This window comes from Cygnus atratus, chromosome Z (assembly GCF_013377495.2).
Source record: "Cygnus atratus isolate AKBS03 ecotype Queensland, Australia chromosome Z, CAtr_DNAZoo_HiC_assembly, whole genome shotgun sequence".
In the NCBI taxonomy this organism is placed as follows: Eukaryota; Metazoa; Chordata; class Aves; order Anseriformes; family Anatidae; genus Cygnus; species Cygnus atratus.
This window is the reverse complement of record NC_066396.1, coordinates 35,227,969-35,245,468: the sequence shown is the minus strand read 5'-3', so window position 1 is coordinate 35,245,468 and position 17,500 is coordinate 35,227,969. Positions and strand designations below refer to the sequence as shown.

At 39.0% G+C, this 17,500-nt stretch overlaps 1 protein-coding gene across 12 annotated transcripts in view; it reads left to right on the top strand.

Annotated features, from left to right (window-relative positions):
- BNC2 (basonuclin 2) overlaps nt 1-17,500 on the top strand; it is a 354,372-nt gene that overhangs the window by 29,954 nt on the left and 306,918 nt on the right. The window contains exon 1 of one of the 12 annotated variants that reach the window (XM_050716584.1): nt 11,760-12,052. The exons of 10 other annotated variants lie outside the window; for them this stretch is intronic. The gene's annotated coding sequence lies outside the window, so the exon portion shown is untranslated. Of the gene's footprint in view, nt 1-11,759; nt 12,053-17,500 lie in introns of those variants that run through there. One more of the 12 variants, XM_035558587.2, reaches the window with a different exon arrangement.

Here is a 17,500-nt window from a genome sequence, read left to right as displayed (position 1 = left end):
AAGAGAGTTCTCACCCTTTGGTGAAGAGAGTATACAGCATAACATTTTAGAGAAGGAAGAATATCTCTTATAAGTCTTCTAATACCAAGTAAAAGATTATGAAAGTGACATGAAGGAAATCAAAGAAAATATCTAGATTTTGGCAAAACACAAGGTATCTGTGGATGAATTATTCTCCGTACTTACTTAATGTGTCATAATACTAATTTACACCACAAACACCTCCACAAATACCTTCCTGTTAATGAACATTTTTGTGGGGAGTTTCAAAATCAAGATATGCTGCAATTTTAAGGAAATATTTTCAAGGGCTTTAGTCTCACAGGTTACGAGTGAAGAGTTTTACTGTGTTTTTTCAGGATACTTTTTTTTTTTTTTTTTCCCCTCAAGAATAACGCAAGTGAGCACCACAGAGCTTTACTTTTTTCAAGGATTTTGAAATTCAGCTTACATGCCAGCAAGCAGTTTAGTGGCAGGAAGTCTTTCCTAGTAGTGCAGTCATGAACTGGTAAACTAGAAGCATCTGTAAAAATTTAGAGAGAGTATCAGCTTTCTCAAAGCTCCAGCCCAAGACTAATGAGGTGCAAATGATAGCGCTGCATAACCCTTCTCCACCCCAATTGTGGAATGAGATATTGCGACAGAAAGAAGTAAAGAAATGAGACAAAGATTTCAAAACTTACAGTGCCCTGAAACAAATACAGGGTTTTCAGAAGACTTTCAGATGGTTGAGGTGGGCCAACCTGCATATTTTGCTAGGAAGAAATTCATACCTCCTTCCTCAACCGCAGACATATTTCCATGGCACCAAATACTGACAGATGGAGGTTGTGGAGCACTAATTAATTTTTTTCTGCATGTGTGTGAAATTTTACCTGTTGATGCAATTGTTATTATTAGCAGTTGCTCTGCTAAGAAATAAACTTCTGCAAATACGCATCTTTGATAGATCCTCTCCTCTGCTCCCATCACAGGAAGAGAAGAAGGGGGTAGAAATGTAATTTATTAGAAGGAACACATCTGGGGTGTGATCTGCTGTATCTTAACACCAGATGGCAGGTTTAGGCTGACGACTAAAACCTAGTTTAGCCTGGTCAAATGGCATCTTAATCTCTAACTTTCTCTGACCATACAAAAGAGGGACTACTGTAAAATCACAGCAATTATTTGCACTCGGACTAAGAAGTCCTTCTCCATTTAATACTCTCTCAGAGTTTATTAATTTTCTGTGCTTCTCACCTCTTTAGTGTTTATAGGAAAGATTGCTTCTCCTTGGCAACACCTAAAACGTTATTGTGCGGCTCATACCTTCTTCCAGGTATGCGTTGTGGGGGCAGAGGTGTGGTGCCTTTAAGTGGCTGATTCTTGTCATAACAGGTATGGCATTAGCCCTGCTGAATAGTGACTAGAAGTGACAGCATTGCGTTTGAGGTGCCTGGAGGGCACTCAGTCATCACTCCTACACAGCAATGCGTGTTTGAAAGCACTGTATACAGTTGCTTGCCAGTGTGGAGTATGCTCGGTAAAAGCTAAGAAGACGGAGGTTTGATTCTTGTATTCTTTTATTCACCAGATTCCCAGAAGAAACTCCTAGAAAATCAAGAGCAGATCAGAGCTGTACGCTGTTTGTTCTCCTCTTGTGTGTATGCACATGTTTCCCCCCAGCCCGCCGCCCTTTCATTTGGGCGCGTAAGTGCACATCTCTCAACTTCAGGCCACCCAGAACCTAAAATCTTCATCCAGCTCTTCTCTTCTCTTCTTCCCTCTCCCTAGCTCCTGCACGTTCCCAAATTTATTTTCAGCTTACCTTGTAAAATGGGGTGCTTTTGTTCTTTTAACTGTGCTTTTTTTTTTTTTTTTTGTCAAGTAATTACAACAAAGAATGTTAAATGGAAGACAGAAATATAGAAATATGTCTGTTAAGGTGTTACAGAATGAGTGTTCTTGCTTAATAAGTTTATTGCTGAACAGCATGGGCTTCTGAAATGTTTTGCCTGAAAGGGAGTATATTGAGTTCTTATTCCTGTTAGTTCAGTAAACGCATAATAGGGTAGATCAGGATAAAAATACCGTGGAATATCGTATTTTATGTGGAAGTTGCATGTTACAGTATTACGTTTTTATCAAGCATGAGATTTTTATTACATATTTTTTAGCCTCTGTTTTTGTAACATGTCTTAATAACATCAATCAGCCTCTAAACTAGCCTTGGGCACTTTCCTTGTAAAGTTCTTAATGGATTGCTTTTTTAAGGATTTGAAGTTAAGTAATTTTAGAAGGCCACTACTGCATATATGGGTTATGGGTATGCTGCTACAAGTTTGCCAATATTTTGATATTATATATACATTAATGTGTTGTTAATGATTTATTTCCAGATGTAGTAATGCAGAACTGAGGAGGGAGAGGGAAAATACCTGCCCTCTAATACTAAGAGAAAATCTGCAGGCTTTAAGTTGTAAAAATAGTTTTAAAAAGTGCTAATTAAACTGTAAGTTTGGTGGGGGGCAGTCAGACTGGGCTGATTGTTAGAAATTTGCATTTGTGAATAACATGTGTCTCTCTCACTATGAGCTCCAAGTGAAGTGCCTCAGTACAGATTCCTAAGCTGACTTTGGCAATGTTAAACACACTTTTTTGGTAGAAGAAAAATGTTTAATGTTGACTTAAGTGTTGGAAACAGTGGACATGTTCTTCACTAGTAAGCATAATTTTTGATGCTTCCTCCATTTTTTTTTCTCCTTCTCGAAATGCTATTTGATGTAAAGAGGAGAGATCTCTGTCATTTATGTTTACATATGCCAATAGGAGCCTTCATTGTTATCAGAAAGTCTCCTGTGCATTTTCATGATGAGAGATTCATGAATTGAGTCTGAGTGATTCTGACGTTCTAAGGATTCTTGATGAGTCTCTTTAGGGTTTTGGGAGGCCTATAGCTGGCATGCAAACACCTTATTAACTGTGATGCCGTTTTTCAATATATTTAAACAAACAAACAAACCTGATGGCTGAAATGTGGGAAGTTTTGAGAATGATGATCTCTGCATAACGAATTACTTGTGTGTGTAAAATCTGAGTTCTGACTGGATTCATAGAAAATAATACTATCAGGAGTAGAGAAATTTCATTTCAGGAGCAGTGTAGATTAGGTGGTGGATCGCTTAGAGATCACAGGCATGAAGAGGTCTTTTAAGCCAGAAAAGCTGTGTTTTTTAGAATGAATTAATTTTAATACGATGGGTCTAGTCTGCAGAATCATCCTGTGTTAAATTGACTCAGTGTGCTGTACAGATGAAGTAACAGCTGGAAAATTCAGATTTAAATCTGAGTTCTAACTTTGAAATTCTGCAGATCTGGCTGGTCCTCACTGTGGGTTTCATTCAGACCTCTTTCAGTGGTTAGTAATGAGCAACTACACAGGTTGCTTTTTTTTGATAAATACTAATGTGCGTATTTTAGGGAGAAAATTAATGAGAATTCTCTTACCTGAGGAAAAATTCCTCCGTAATTTATCAGAAAATCTGATTGTACCATCTCTAGATGTGCCAGAATACCATTCTGTCCAGGGATGCTGTTGAGAATATTGCTTATAGGGGTAGCTGAAGACTGGGCATTAAGCTTGACTAAGTTTAAAGGCTTACATAAACAGACTCTGAAAACAGGCAAGGGCAGATCATGCAGAATACTGCAGAATGTCAGGGAGTCACAAAGGTGGGGAAATGTACTGGTTCTAGGGAAGTTTTGATGACTCCTTGGAATTAAGTACATCCTATCTATGTAGTGTTATGACACGAGAAACTTCAGGTTACACAAAAAAAAAAAAGAAAAAAAAAAGCACAAAAAAAAAAGAATGAAATAGCTTGAGGATTTTAAGAACTGTTTAAAAAAATGTGAATCTCTTTTACTCAACAGTTCATTTTCCTTTCAGTAAATGCAGACTAAAGTAATATTTGGTCAGTTTTCTCAAATTACATCCACTTGCAATTTTTTAAATATATTTTCGGCACATTTATATTATCTGTATTTATTTTCTTCGACTTTGATACCCTCTTATACTTTCAAGTCTTTCCTTTTGATTCCTTACTGCAAGACAGGGGAACAGGAAGACCTGTGTTTTTTTCTGGAAATAAAACCAATGCTGCTGAATAATTGTACAGTATGTGTAAGGAAGTGCTAGTGTGCATTTCAGAATCTTGCATATACTTTCTTTGAAGGCTAATCATGTCTCTGTGCATATGTGTATGCTTTGCTGAACTCAGAGTCCACTCGCACACTCTGCATTTATAGCCTCATGCAAATTAAGTAATACAAAGCAGAAAAACTGTATTCTTAGATAATCTAGAAAAGGGTTAATCAAAATCGACAACTGCTAAAAGGAATCCTTAACTGTAGTGCCTAGCCATTGTTCAGGCATACAGTACAAATGTGTTCTGCCTAAGTTAGCCAGAACAATATTTCCAGCTAGCGATTAGGCTCAACTCCAGCCTTCACCTCAGGCTAAATTTATGCAGTTATATTACTGTTTGTCAGGTAATTAAAGGAAAAAGAGGTATCAACCTAAAGTAAATAAATAAAAAAAAAGTGTAAATAAGTAAATATATGTTCCAACTGAGCAAGGAGAAAGTTGTCAAAGGCTTAAGTAGCAGGCAAACATTTGGGGCTGAGATTTGCATATGAATTCATGGATGCTAAGCCACATTCTTGCTAGAGACGCATCTATCTAGCTTGAAGATGCAGTGAATCTCCTGTTACTTATAAGTTATGGTGCCCTTAAGGGAAACGGGATCACTGGAGCACAAAGCAGATGGAGAAAGACCTGGGACATGAATTAGAACCTGTCACATGTCAACCTCTGCTGCTTACTAGCATGCTATATAGGTGGCTGACTGGGAACTTTTTTGTAGCTCAGAGTGCCTTAGGAAGGGTCCTATTCTGCAGGGGAAGGACTCGTTTCATAGCATCTGCCTGGTTGGGATACGCTCCTCTTGTAGCTAGGGGCTATGCAGCAGAGTTACAACCGCTAATATACCTTGAACTCTCTTGTTACTTCTTGTTGCCCAGAGAAGCTGTGGATGCCCCATTCCTGGAAGCGTTCAAGGCCAGGTTGGATGGGGCTTTTGGGCAACCTGATCTAGTGGGTGGAGTCACTGCCCATGGCAGCTGGGTTGGAACTGGATGGTCTGTAAAGTCCCTTCCAACCCAAACCATTCTCTGATTCTATGATTCTCATGCCACGTGAAACCATCATTTGTTACGTTTTCAGTCTCACCGTGTTTCATGGTTAGGATGAAGAAAACTGAAAGTATGTTATATGATGACATATAATGTTACAATTTCTGGGGAAGCTACTGTTTACAGACATTGTTGGATGATTAGCTGTTCACAGGACCCCAAATGCAATGCAATGTGTATCAGGGTATGAGGAATGGCTGTCAGTTACCTGTACAAACGATGCATAACTGGGCTCTACAGGGACCTTGAATGTACTAATGCATTTAGCTTAACTAATATAGATAGAAACAACTATAATAAATCGTTTTTAAAAAGAGTTGGAAGGAAAACGGAAAGAAAGATTGCCTGTACTTGAGTTTAGTTTTATGACCATTGGCAAAGAATGGCTAGGTTCATTTTATTGACTCCGGGTTAGCTACAGCTAGGTTTTACATTGTGTTTAAAAGAGAATTCACAAGTATTTTGAAGCCACATGTAATCTTTTTTTTTTTTTTTTCCCTGTACATTAATACTAGAATGCTCTAGAAGCAGACTTGGCATGTTGTAATTCTTTTCCCATCAATGACAAGTCTTTAACAATAGAGGTTTCTGGAACCTTTGAGCTACCTGTTTCTGTTCCCCTTACACCTTTTCAATACATTGGTGTATACAAGAGTGGTTAGATATCAGAACAGGTTGCCCAGGGAGGTGGTTGAGTCACCGTCCCTGGGGATGTTTAAGGAAAGGTTGGATGTGGTCCTCAGGGACATAGTTTAGTGGGTGATATTGGTGGTAGGGGGATGGTTGGACCAGCTGATCCTGGAGGTCTTTTCCAACCTTAATGATTCTATGATTCTACAATATGCAGACATAACCTGCAGTATTACTTTTTTTTTCCTTTTAAATTCTAAGCTCTAAATTTACTATTCCCTTTTTGCTCCTCTTTAGCTCAGCAATGGCAATAGAATGTAATGATGCCCTTCAGCATATTTGTTTCTGTGGTTTATGTTTTGCCATGTTTTCTCAGTCTTCGGCTTGTCTGTAATACCTAAGACTTCTTACCAGCCTCTCATCTAAGTATTGGAAAATACAGGACTGCTCAACCATTGATAGAAGTTACCTAGATATACTGATAGAAATTAGGTAGATTAGATTAGAGATATTAGATTAACACATGTATGTTAATGCATATTTCCCTATGGGCTGTGGATCCTGTGTTAATATACTAATATCCCCATCATGGATTTAAGAGGCCTGCTTCTCTTTATTGTACTAATAAGATATTTATGGGTAGGGAGCTGTGCATCACAGTGCACAGTTAACTGATCTTTTGCCTCTGGAGAGACAACTTTAAAACCTCTGAAGTCAAAATGAAAACAGGCTTACAGCTATGATCCAAGTCCTGCTTTGTGCCCACCTACAAAACACATTGGCCATGCAGTTCTGGCAATTTCTATTCATGGAAAATCTAAGAACAAAACCAGGACTGATGTGCCCATGGAGATGCTAACGTAGCTGACTGCCAGATACTTTTCATAAAATAATTACTGTGATTCTGGCCCTTTCCCTAACATGGAAACTCCTTGTAAAGTAGTATGTACTTTAAAATCTTGTACAACCTCTGTTCTAGGTAGTATTCAGAATTACACTGACCACCATGAATGTAGCTTTACAAATGGTCAGTTATAGAAGGTTTGAAGCTGTTACAGACTTTTTCAAAGTTCTACCAATATAAAGCTTGCAGAAGTAGATTACTGCATGAAGCTCTTGAGCACAGATTTATCCAGTGAGGAAATACCTACCCTTAGTTCTGTGAATGCTTAGCACTCAGCCCTGTAAAGTGTTACAGCATGAACTGTTTAAAACTCATACCTTCTAAGATGTATAAAATTCTATTACCTCCACACACAGACAAACTGTTCCAGGAGGGTTAGGTAACTCAATGGAGGGCATTTAGTTCATTCATCCAAATCTGTTATGGAAGTAACACAGTCCTTCTAATTGCATTACTTCTGTCAACACCAAACCTGAAGTTTGGCAAATAAAAATCAAGCAATTCAAGTGAATCAAGAAACATTCACCAAACTCTCCTTTTATGTACAGGTAAAGTGACATGTCATTTTAGAATGGTCATATGAATTGGCTGCTGCTACTTCACACTTATTCTACCACATATTGCTGAAATGTGTTCTTTCTTTGCTGAGATGTGTGTGTATTTGAAAGATGTAAAAAGACTTGATGCTGAAAAAGATAAGTAATCACCATCAATGTTCACACCAAGTCTAATGTTGTGATCTCTCATATTACACAATCCAATGGTATTAGAAACAAAAGTTCAGTTACAGTATTCACAGAGACCCTGCTGGATAATTGAGTATGCATGTGTAAATAAGTTGTGAGGCATACTTGTAGTTTTCTTTTTGGTATTTATATATATGTACATCCAGATGGTGGGTGAATATAAATACCCTACTGTGGAATAGGGTAGAATGTTCTCTGAATCATCAGTATTTGCAGAGCATGTATGTACATCATGACTGCATCTGTAGAGACCAGAATGTCTCATACCTTGTTTTTTTTCAGTCTCTCGGGTATGAGATGAAGCAATTTTCAGTAGTGGTGTTCCTGCAACTAAATCAGTTTTGTTTGTTTATTTTAGATGTTATCTTACTTTTTCTTCTTCTTCAGAATATGTTTATTTTTGTCTGAGGTTTCCCATCTCGAGGACTGCCCTTCTTGTGACAGACACTTCTTTTCACTCAAAGGGCTCATCCATCATTGGATTTCCCAGCCCTGTGCCTTCATTTGCAGGGGAATGAAGCCACACAGTGTGAAAGGATTATGCAAGTCACCTCAGTTCAGTCAATTCTGAGAAAAATAATCAGTTTTCCATCTTACATGGAAAGTCTGGAGGGATTTTGGAAGGCCTTGGCTTCAGGTCCTGACAAGGCAAGAAGTAATCTCAATAAAAAGCCATTCACATTATACAGAATATCCAGTGCCTGGTCCTGAAAATCTGGCATCAGAAATCAATTCTGAAGATGAAATTTTTAAGTTTAGTCAAGGATTCCTGACATACATTCTTCTAGAGTCTGCCATTCAGCTGTCAAAAAATAGGAGTTTATCATTCACATCCAAGCTCCTTTTGTCAGCTTTCTCTTGTTTCTCAAGCACATTTTACACAGTATGATTCCCTCAGAAAGAGGCAATGTAACCATTAGCACTGTTCATCAGAATGAATTTTCATGAAAATACTCAACTGAGCCTCAAAACAGACTTTTGCAAATGATGCTGGAAAAAATGTTTAATGCCTCATCCTATCTTCTCTTTTCTTTCTTGTCATCTTTTTGGGACGGTGCTGTCAGACTTTCTTCAGACCTTCACAAACAGTCTAAAGGAGTGTGATACTGTATCTCTCCAGTTTACAATACTGTTGTACTCCAAACTCCCTTCTTATAATTTTCAGACACGTATCAAATAAGGATTCTCAAATAAATTATTTAGGAGAATTGTGACCAATGAAAATAGTTTCATATTGGAGGAAATTTGCTTTATAGAACCTATTTCTGGGAACCAGGGAAAAATATGAAAGACCAATCTTTCCTGGGTTTAAAAGGACTGAACTCCAGAATTAAAGTTGAGATTGAGGATACTGTTGTTACTCCTGCAAGGAAATGCATTTATAGTGTTTTGTTGTTGTTTGTTTTTGCCTGCAAGATTCTTTCTTACATGCTTTTTCTTTGCCATGAGTGTCTGCCACTTCTGATACCAATTACCAATTCTTCCTGCTGGACCTCTTTATGATGATCCTGAAGACATTCATAGCTCACTTTTGGAAAAAAAAAGAAAAAAAAAAAAAGAAAAAAAAAGAATTGCCATCAGGCCATATCTATGAGGTTGGCTCATAAAACAACTTACTGAAAACTGTGCTGGAATTTTCTCTTGCTCAGGTTGTACTGTTGATTCTTATTAGCTCTGACCAAGCTACTAGAGTGACTCAGGCTACCTTGATTGACCTGGTCACCCGGGATATTGAGAAGATAGTCAGTGGCTTTTTTTCCCTCAGTCTTCACTGGCAAGAGCTCCAGCCACATAGCCTGGGCACCAGAAGGCAAAGGCAGGGACTGGGAGAATGAAGAACCACCTGCTGTGGGAGAAGATCAGGTTCAAGGCCTGCTAAAGAACCTGAAGGCGCCCAAGTCCATGAGGCCTGAAGAGATAGATCCTCAGGTCCTGAGGGAACCAGTGGATGTAGTTGCTGATCCACTATCCATCATATCTGAGAAGCTGTGGCAGTCCAGTGAAGTTCCCACTGACTGTAAGAGGGGAAACATAACCTTCATTTTTAAAAAGGGAAAAAAGGAAGACCCCGGCAACTGCAGGCCAGTCTCTCTGTGCACAGCAAGATCATGGAGCCGATCCTCATGGAAACTATGCTAAGGCAAACAGCAAATAAGGAGGTGACTGGTGGAAGCCAACATGGCTTCACTAAGGGCAGATTGTAACTGTCAAATCTCATATGAGAGCATTACAGTATTGGTGGATAGGGGAAGAACAACTGATGTCATCTATGGGGATTTGTGCAAAGCATTTGACACTGTCCCTTAGGACATCCTTGTCTCTAAATTGGAGAGACGTGGACTTGATGGATGGACCACTTGGTGGGCAAGGAATTGGCTGGATGGTCACACTCAAAGAGTTGTGGTCAATGGCTCAATGTCCAGGTGGAGACCAGTGATGAGTGGTGTTCCTCAGGGGTTGTTACTGGGACCAACACTGTTTAACACCTTTGTTGGTGATGTGGACAGTGGGATTGAGTGCACTCTCAGCAAGTTTGCCAATGACACCAAGCTGTGTGGTACATCCAGAGGGACCTGGACAGGCTTCATAAGTGGGCCTGTGTGAACCTCATGAGGTTCAACAAGGCCTAGTACAAGGTCCTGCATCTGGGCCAGGGCAACCCTAAGCAATGGGACAATCCCAAGCACCAGTACAGGCTGGGTGGAGAATGGATTGAAAGCAGCCCTGATGAGAAGGACCTGGGGGTGTTGGCTGATGAGAAGCTCAACATGAGCCAGCAGTGTGTGCCTGCAACTCACAAAGCCAACTGTATCCTGGGCTACATCAAAAGCAGCGTGGCCAGAAGGGTGAGAGAGGTGACCTTCCCCTCTACTCTGCTCTCATGAGACCCCACCTGCAGTACTGTATTCAGCTTTGGGGCCCCCAGCACAAGAAGGACATGGACCTCTTAGCACGAGTCCAGAGGAGGCCACAAAGATGATCGTGGGGTTGGAACACCTCTGCTATGGGAGGTGAGGGAGTTGGTGTTGTTTGGCCTGGAGAAGGCTCTGGGGAGACCTTATCGCAGTCTTCCAGTACCTAAAGGGGGCCTACAAGAAAGCAGAAGGACTCTTTGTTAGGAAGTATAGTGATAGCACAAGGAATAATGGTTTTTAACTAAAAGAGGGAGATTTAGATTAGATATTCAGAAGAAATTCTTTACTGTGAAGGTGGTGAGGCAGTGGAACAGGTTGCCCAGAGAAGCTGTGGATGCCCCATCCCTGGAGGTGTTCAAGGCCAAGCTGGACGGGGCTTTGAGCAACCTGATCTAGTGGGAGGTGTCCCTGCCCATGGCAGAGGGGTTGGAATTCGATGATCTTTAAGGTCCCTTCCAACCCAAACCATTCTGTGATTCTATGATTTTCTTGAAAATGAATGTGTTTGGCCGTATTTGGCTGTATGATATCCTGCACTTATATGCAGCCTAATACAATGCTGCATGTTCATTTAGTGTGGATAACTTTTTAATACTCCTGACTGACCCTGTGATGGTTATGTTGGTCATTATCCCACAGCATGATGACTCCCTCTGTAAGTACACAGCAAAATCTAGGCAGGTAGAAAAGCTTATCTTTTCCTTCATTCTTGATTTCCAGATTGGATAGTAAAGAACAGAGATCTGCTCTTTCAATGGACATCTCGGAAACAAAGGCTTAATTTACATTTCATTGTCTTGAAAGGCCAGAGCAGGCATATACCTGTGACAAGCCTTTAGCTTACATGCTAAGACCATGACTACCTTGCTTTATATTAACAAGATGATATGAGATCCTCTCCTTTGTGCGGGGAAGCAGATGGTTTATGGAACTGATGCTTCCAAGGACATCCATGTACCTTTTGTCTGTCTGGACCCTGTAACTAATTCCCAAATGGATTCACCTGTTTCAAGGTGCAGCAGATCACAAATGGGAAAAGAAGGATGATGCCCTATTTGCTGCTTTCCAGGACAGAGGATAGCCTGAGGTCTGCTTCTTTCCTTCAGATTTCAACAAGAAATGCCAGTGCTTCTGCTCCAAGATTCTTGTATTCCTGATCTTGTGGGGAAAGATAGTTAAACACAGCCTTCCTGACTCATCTCCTGCTAACAATGCTCCTCAAGGTGAGGCAAGAAATAACATGATTGATCCTTCTGGCTCCAGCTTGGCTGAGGCACTACTGACTGCAGCACCATGTCTTTGTTCCTACTGTTTCACAGTGAACTCTCACAGGTTTATCTCCCAAACCTCACATGCTTCCACATCATACTGTGAACATGCATTGGCTTCCAAGCTTTGAATCTCATCCTCAACCAGTGATATTTTCCTCAAGAGCAGAAGGAACACCAAGAATAGCAGAAACAGCAGTGTGAACCATATTTTTTACCTGAACTGCTGCAAAGGTGGTACCTTCCTCAAATCTTCATTACCTATGTGATTCTGGATTATTTTTTAATCTTAAAAGGTTTTAACCTAAAATCATTTTAGGTGCATCTTCAGCTATCTCCACTGTGCATCCACGTCTGGTAGGCATTTAATTTATAATTGCATTTTTTATTTTTTAAATATTACTGTTATTTGATTGATTAAAAGTGATTAGAAACCGTCTTTTAGATTAGAAGTGCCTTGTCTCCCCATGTTTGTGGACTCTTGGTGGGTAACTTTTGATGAAAATTTAGTCTTCTGGTAGATTATAACTATGGCTAAAGTGATAGGAGATCAAGGCCCTAATATCTGTCCACCTCCTGCCTTCCATTTCCTCTCTCTGACTTCAGATGTCTCTATGTTTCCATCCGCAGGCCAAGCAATTGTGTTTGCCTCGGTGTTGATTACCTTCATTCCTGAGGTTTTTAGAGATGCTAACTGGAGTTCTGACAATGCTTTCACCACCCATTTCGTTATTGCAGAAGTATCTTGACATCATGATTTCTTGAGAATTGCAGTCTAAATTCAACTGATTTTTATTTTTTTTTAAAAGTTTGGTGGCAAATGCTGTGCACCAGCAGACATTTTTATGAGGAAGGTTAGTTAGTTGTAAGCGCCTTTCTTTGAGAAAGTGTTTATAGTGTGAGTATACTGGCTGATTCTGCTTCCTTATATTTGGTCCCATGTTAGTGCAGGATGTCAGATGGCCAACAATAGCCAACTGTTATCTTCTAAGAGAGGAGATGTAACTTCAGGTGACTCATATTAACTTTATCAGCAGAAAGAATCAACAACATGGCCTTTCTGAAGACAAAACCAAATTTGTCTTACTAGCACCTCGGACAAACTCTTCCTCCCCCACACCTTGAGTGCTGCTTTGATGAGGCATCTGTTACTATAACGTTTCTGAGCTTGTCAGCTTCAGAAACCCCGCAAATATTTCTGAGATTCCAAGGGAGGAGTGGTAGGAAGATGAGCTCTAGCTGCAGATGCAGATTGCCTCTCAAAGAAGAATAACTAAATTTAAGTTGCCTTCTTCCCGTCTGAGGATATCTCTCAGTGTAACTGTTCATAGCATAATAAGAAAACTAGAAGTACCATGAATTTGTACGGCATTTTGTGCATGTAATTCCTTTATTTTTCCTTTCTCTGAACTTCTAGTTTTCCTTTTCCTGACTGCTAAAACCAGCTACCTTTAGTATTTATGCATAACACAAAATTTTGAACAACTTTTGAATGTGCAAACAGCACAGAAGTCTGAACATTCTTATTGAAGTCACTCTACTGAAATCAATGGAAGCTATTTACTGAGACCAGACAAATTGGGATTTCATGAATAATTTGTCTCTAAACAGTTGACACTTTTCTTTGTCCTTAAATATAATTATACATTTCTGTATTTGTGTATGCATCATATATGTTACATAAATATGAGAGGAAACACACATACAGCTGTCACATGATGCATTTTCATTTCCTTTGAGACCTGACTGTATGCTGAATACCATTATCCTTCTGAATGCCTTAGGACTTAAAGTTAATATGCAGTGAGAAGGCACTAGTATGTCCCTGTGGACTTATGTGGTTTACATTGGTAATTCACTGTACGAGTACAAATGATACAATGCTGAGTGACTCCCAACTTTCCTCTGGGTGTGGTGCTTGACAGATTGTTAAATTTCATGTTGGAAATCTTTTAGTAGGCTTCTTTCTACAATATTCTTTACAAATTGCCTTGTTTGTCATTTGACTGAAGTGTTGTCATCATCCCTGTCTGAGATTTCTTTTATTCTTTTTTCTTGGTGGGGAACAGAGAGGGACAAATGGAAAACAAAGGATGAGAATACGTGATTAAATGTCTTCTCATCCTCGCATTGTTAAATTTCCTAGAATCTAAGTTGTGTATGTTGATGTTTACATTTAATGATTAGAAAACTTAAGTTTTTTACGGTATCAGAGGAGAAGGTTAGAATTTCATGACTACTTTAAAATCTTTTTTTTCCTAAAACCAGTGTTTTTTTATTTTTATTGGTATAGTATAATGAATAAAATGCTTAGTTCTTGCCTTCCTGTAGGAGGAATGCTAAAGGTAGTACATGAAACAAGAAATGAAGAGAAGAAACAAGCAGGACCAGAAAACACAGTGTGCAGTCCATTGATCCATGTCACCACACACTCTTGTTCCTAGCATATATTGCATAATCAGAAGAGACGAGACAAAACAAATCCTTTTAGTCCATGGAGGTTACAGTGTCCCAGGTGCAGTGCCAAGTGTCATTTTATGAGTGCAGGTTGCTGTGTTGAGGAGATGCAGCCATGCGTTATGCAGAAGTCACCTAAAAAGTATGTAAGAAGGCCTGGAAGGAATGATGATGCATTTTTCAATTTTGCTTGGTTTTCTCTACACTCACACATGCTCTCGCTCTCTCTCTCACACACACACACAAAAGCATATAGAGTGTCTAAGAGGGAGTGAGGCGATCATTATGTAACTTCAATTTCCATACACATGGAACTTTAAAATAGCAAATTTTTAGCTTATGTATACCATTGTTACCATCAGGTAAGTAAGCCTTGCAGCATGCCTGTGCATAGTTACATATCATTGCTTTTATTTTACGTGTGGATAAACAGAAACACAAAACAAAATGATTTGACCAATATCCCATAGCACATCAATTGAGATTTACAGTCTTTGAACCCAATTGCTTATCTTAGCCACTGGACATACATCCTCCCTACTAACTTTTGCATGGCAAAGTACAGTTGAGCAGTTATATAGAGATTTTTCTTCAAAAAGTGATATTTTATATCATTATTAATAACTTGTTGCATGCTTTTTACCCAAAAGATATTCTAAAATTAGAAAAATATGTTTTTTACATGTGTGCACGACATATTACAAAAAGCAGTAGCTTATGAAGTGAAATATAAAAAGCAGATTAACAGAATAAAGTAACAGACTGCATGTAGTAAGACACTGTAGAGCAGACTGGGAAAGTGAGCAGTCCCCAGCCATCTAGATGAAACAGCAGTGCAAATTCTATCAGTGCTAAGTTTGTATAAACTTTTATTTTGGTTGGAATACATAAGTCAATACCAAAGTTTCAGGAAAAACTGTCAGCTAAAGGGATGTGTTATTCATTAAAAGTATTTAGTCCTTATGGAAAATTTTCTACTCACACATCTCAAGGCATCTTTTAAAAGAGAGAGTGCAGTATGAGAGGTGAGTGAAGCCTCAGAATATCTGTATGTTAGTGTGTTCCTTTGATGCTGCTGTAATAATTCACAAGTTATTTAATACTCAGGATTTGTGGTTTCCTTCTATTTCAAGCACTTTTTATTTTTCAGTTCTGTCATATCAAACTGTTTCCTTTAGGGACAGCAGGAGAAGGGAGAATGTACATTGTATACATGATGACTGCTCTATGTTATGACGTTTATCTGCAGTCACAGGGTTGGAGGAGATAGTACCACACATGGGTTATACCTTACTCCTTACTTAAGAAGATGAATTTTATAACACCACTCAGACATGATGAGGGCTCTGCGTGACGGGGTTAATGTCACTCTGTTAACATTTAGTTGCTATGTTAGGCTTTGTTCTTAGTTACTAGCAAATGAGCAAAGAGAGGAAACCAAGCAAACCAATAAGGTTTACTCACGATGGCCTCATTTTTCCAGTTTTAATCAATGTCTTCATTTGTCACAGGATACTATTGTTTATTCTGTTTAAACTAAAAAGGAGGCACAGTCTGAACTTTGTCATAGTTTCGGCATAATGCAGGTTCAAAACGAATACTTTTGTTTCTAAACTGTTCAAATTCTTCTGCATATTGTATGCAGACACACTAATGCGACTCTTACAGTGCATCTCAAGTTTACTTGATGGGCTGCATTGTTCTCTTTTTGTTCCTAGAGACTGTTTTGCATCATATGGAATTTCTCATCCTCTGTTTGAATAGTTTACAAAGGATCCCAGAATTGTTTCTAAGCTGTATTTCCAGGATAGGTGTATGACTGGTTAATAGCTTCCATGCCAGGCTGGTACTACCTGATTTTTAGGAGGTGTAATGTTAGGAAATTTATAAGCTAGCTCTAAAACCTTGTAGGCTGTGGCTGCTGTTATCAGATGGAATGTTCTTACTGGTTGTCCCAGGGTAGTACTTTTGGAGGTGGGTGGCAGGATGTTCATGTCAGTGGGCCCTTGACTCTGTACCTTGCTTTGGATGGAGATCTGCAAGACCCGAGTTTAGCAACATTTAGAATGTCATGCAAAAATGTGTGTGTTAATGAAGATATTCTAAGGCTTAGAAGTTACTTTGAGCATGGTCTGATTTAGTAGTTGAACCTGGCCACAGAATTAGATTGTCTGCATTAATATTTCATGCTAGCTGAACAGGCACACCTAGTATCTTGTAACTAAGTGAACTATACCAGTTGACAATTAACTCTTTCAAAGAGGCAAACACTTCTGGTATCTGAAGTGAAATACTGACTACGAGGAAATCATTTCAATCATCCCTTCCATATGTTTCGTATCACTTTACATATATGGTTTAGTAGTATGCTGTTGGAAAAATATGGAAAGTGAATTTAGGGTCTTTGTTCTCTTCTTAGAATCTCTCTCCAGAAAAATCTCATAACAGTTTTGCTAACTAAATATAAAAATACGTGGATTTATCAGACTCCTGCTATGTACTGCTGAAGCAATTCTTCTTGCCCACATGTGCTGCATACTAGAGAAAAAAGAATATATGGTTAGTTGAAATGGCAGGGAGTATCTGTAAATCAGGTTAAATGTATTTTTCCAAATTAGAATTTGTCTGGGACTTGAGGTACAGTGACTTCCACAGTTGAGAGGGAAAAAAAAAAAAAAAGATAAAATCCAAAACAAATCAAATCCAGTAACATGGGCTTCTCCTTTCCTCCATCTCATCTGTTCCCAGTATGCCTGCTGTCCTTTGTCTCCTTGTGCAAGCGTTAATCGTTGTATTTAGTACCTGAGTCCAAGCTGCTTGTATGGGTGTGTTGACCCATCCTATAGTTCTGGGCTTTGGAACTCTCTTGGATTATTTCCCAGCTGGTTGTGTCCCTGTAGGAGAATTGAGTGAGGAAAATGCACTGTTCAGTGTATGGTGACATTCCTGCAAAGTGGCTGAGTTAAACCGTGTAAAGTTAAACCATATGCCAGGCTGCAACCTAAACTCCAGTTGCACAAAATGGTAAAACCTTAGAGCACTTCCAAATCTGGATTACGATTGTTTTTCTGCATTTGTTTTTTTGTGAGATGGAGATGGTAAAAATGATATCTGGCTAGATTATCTGAGCATTTGACATTAAAAATTATGTTCTCAAAGCAGCACACTTATTTCTAAAACTTCTTGTATTTTAAAATATACCCAGAACTGTTAATTCATGGTTGCTGCTCTTGTCTGTACTCACCGAGGTGGCATGTACTAAGGAAAACTAGGTAAATTCACATTATGTGAAAAATAACTGAATGTATGTGAGAGCCTTATTAAATACAAAATACAAATATTATGAAC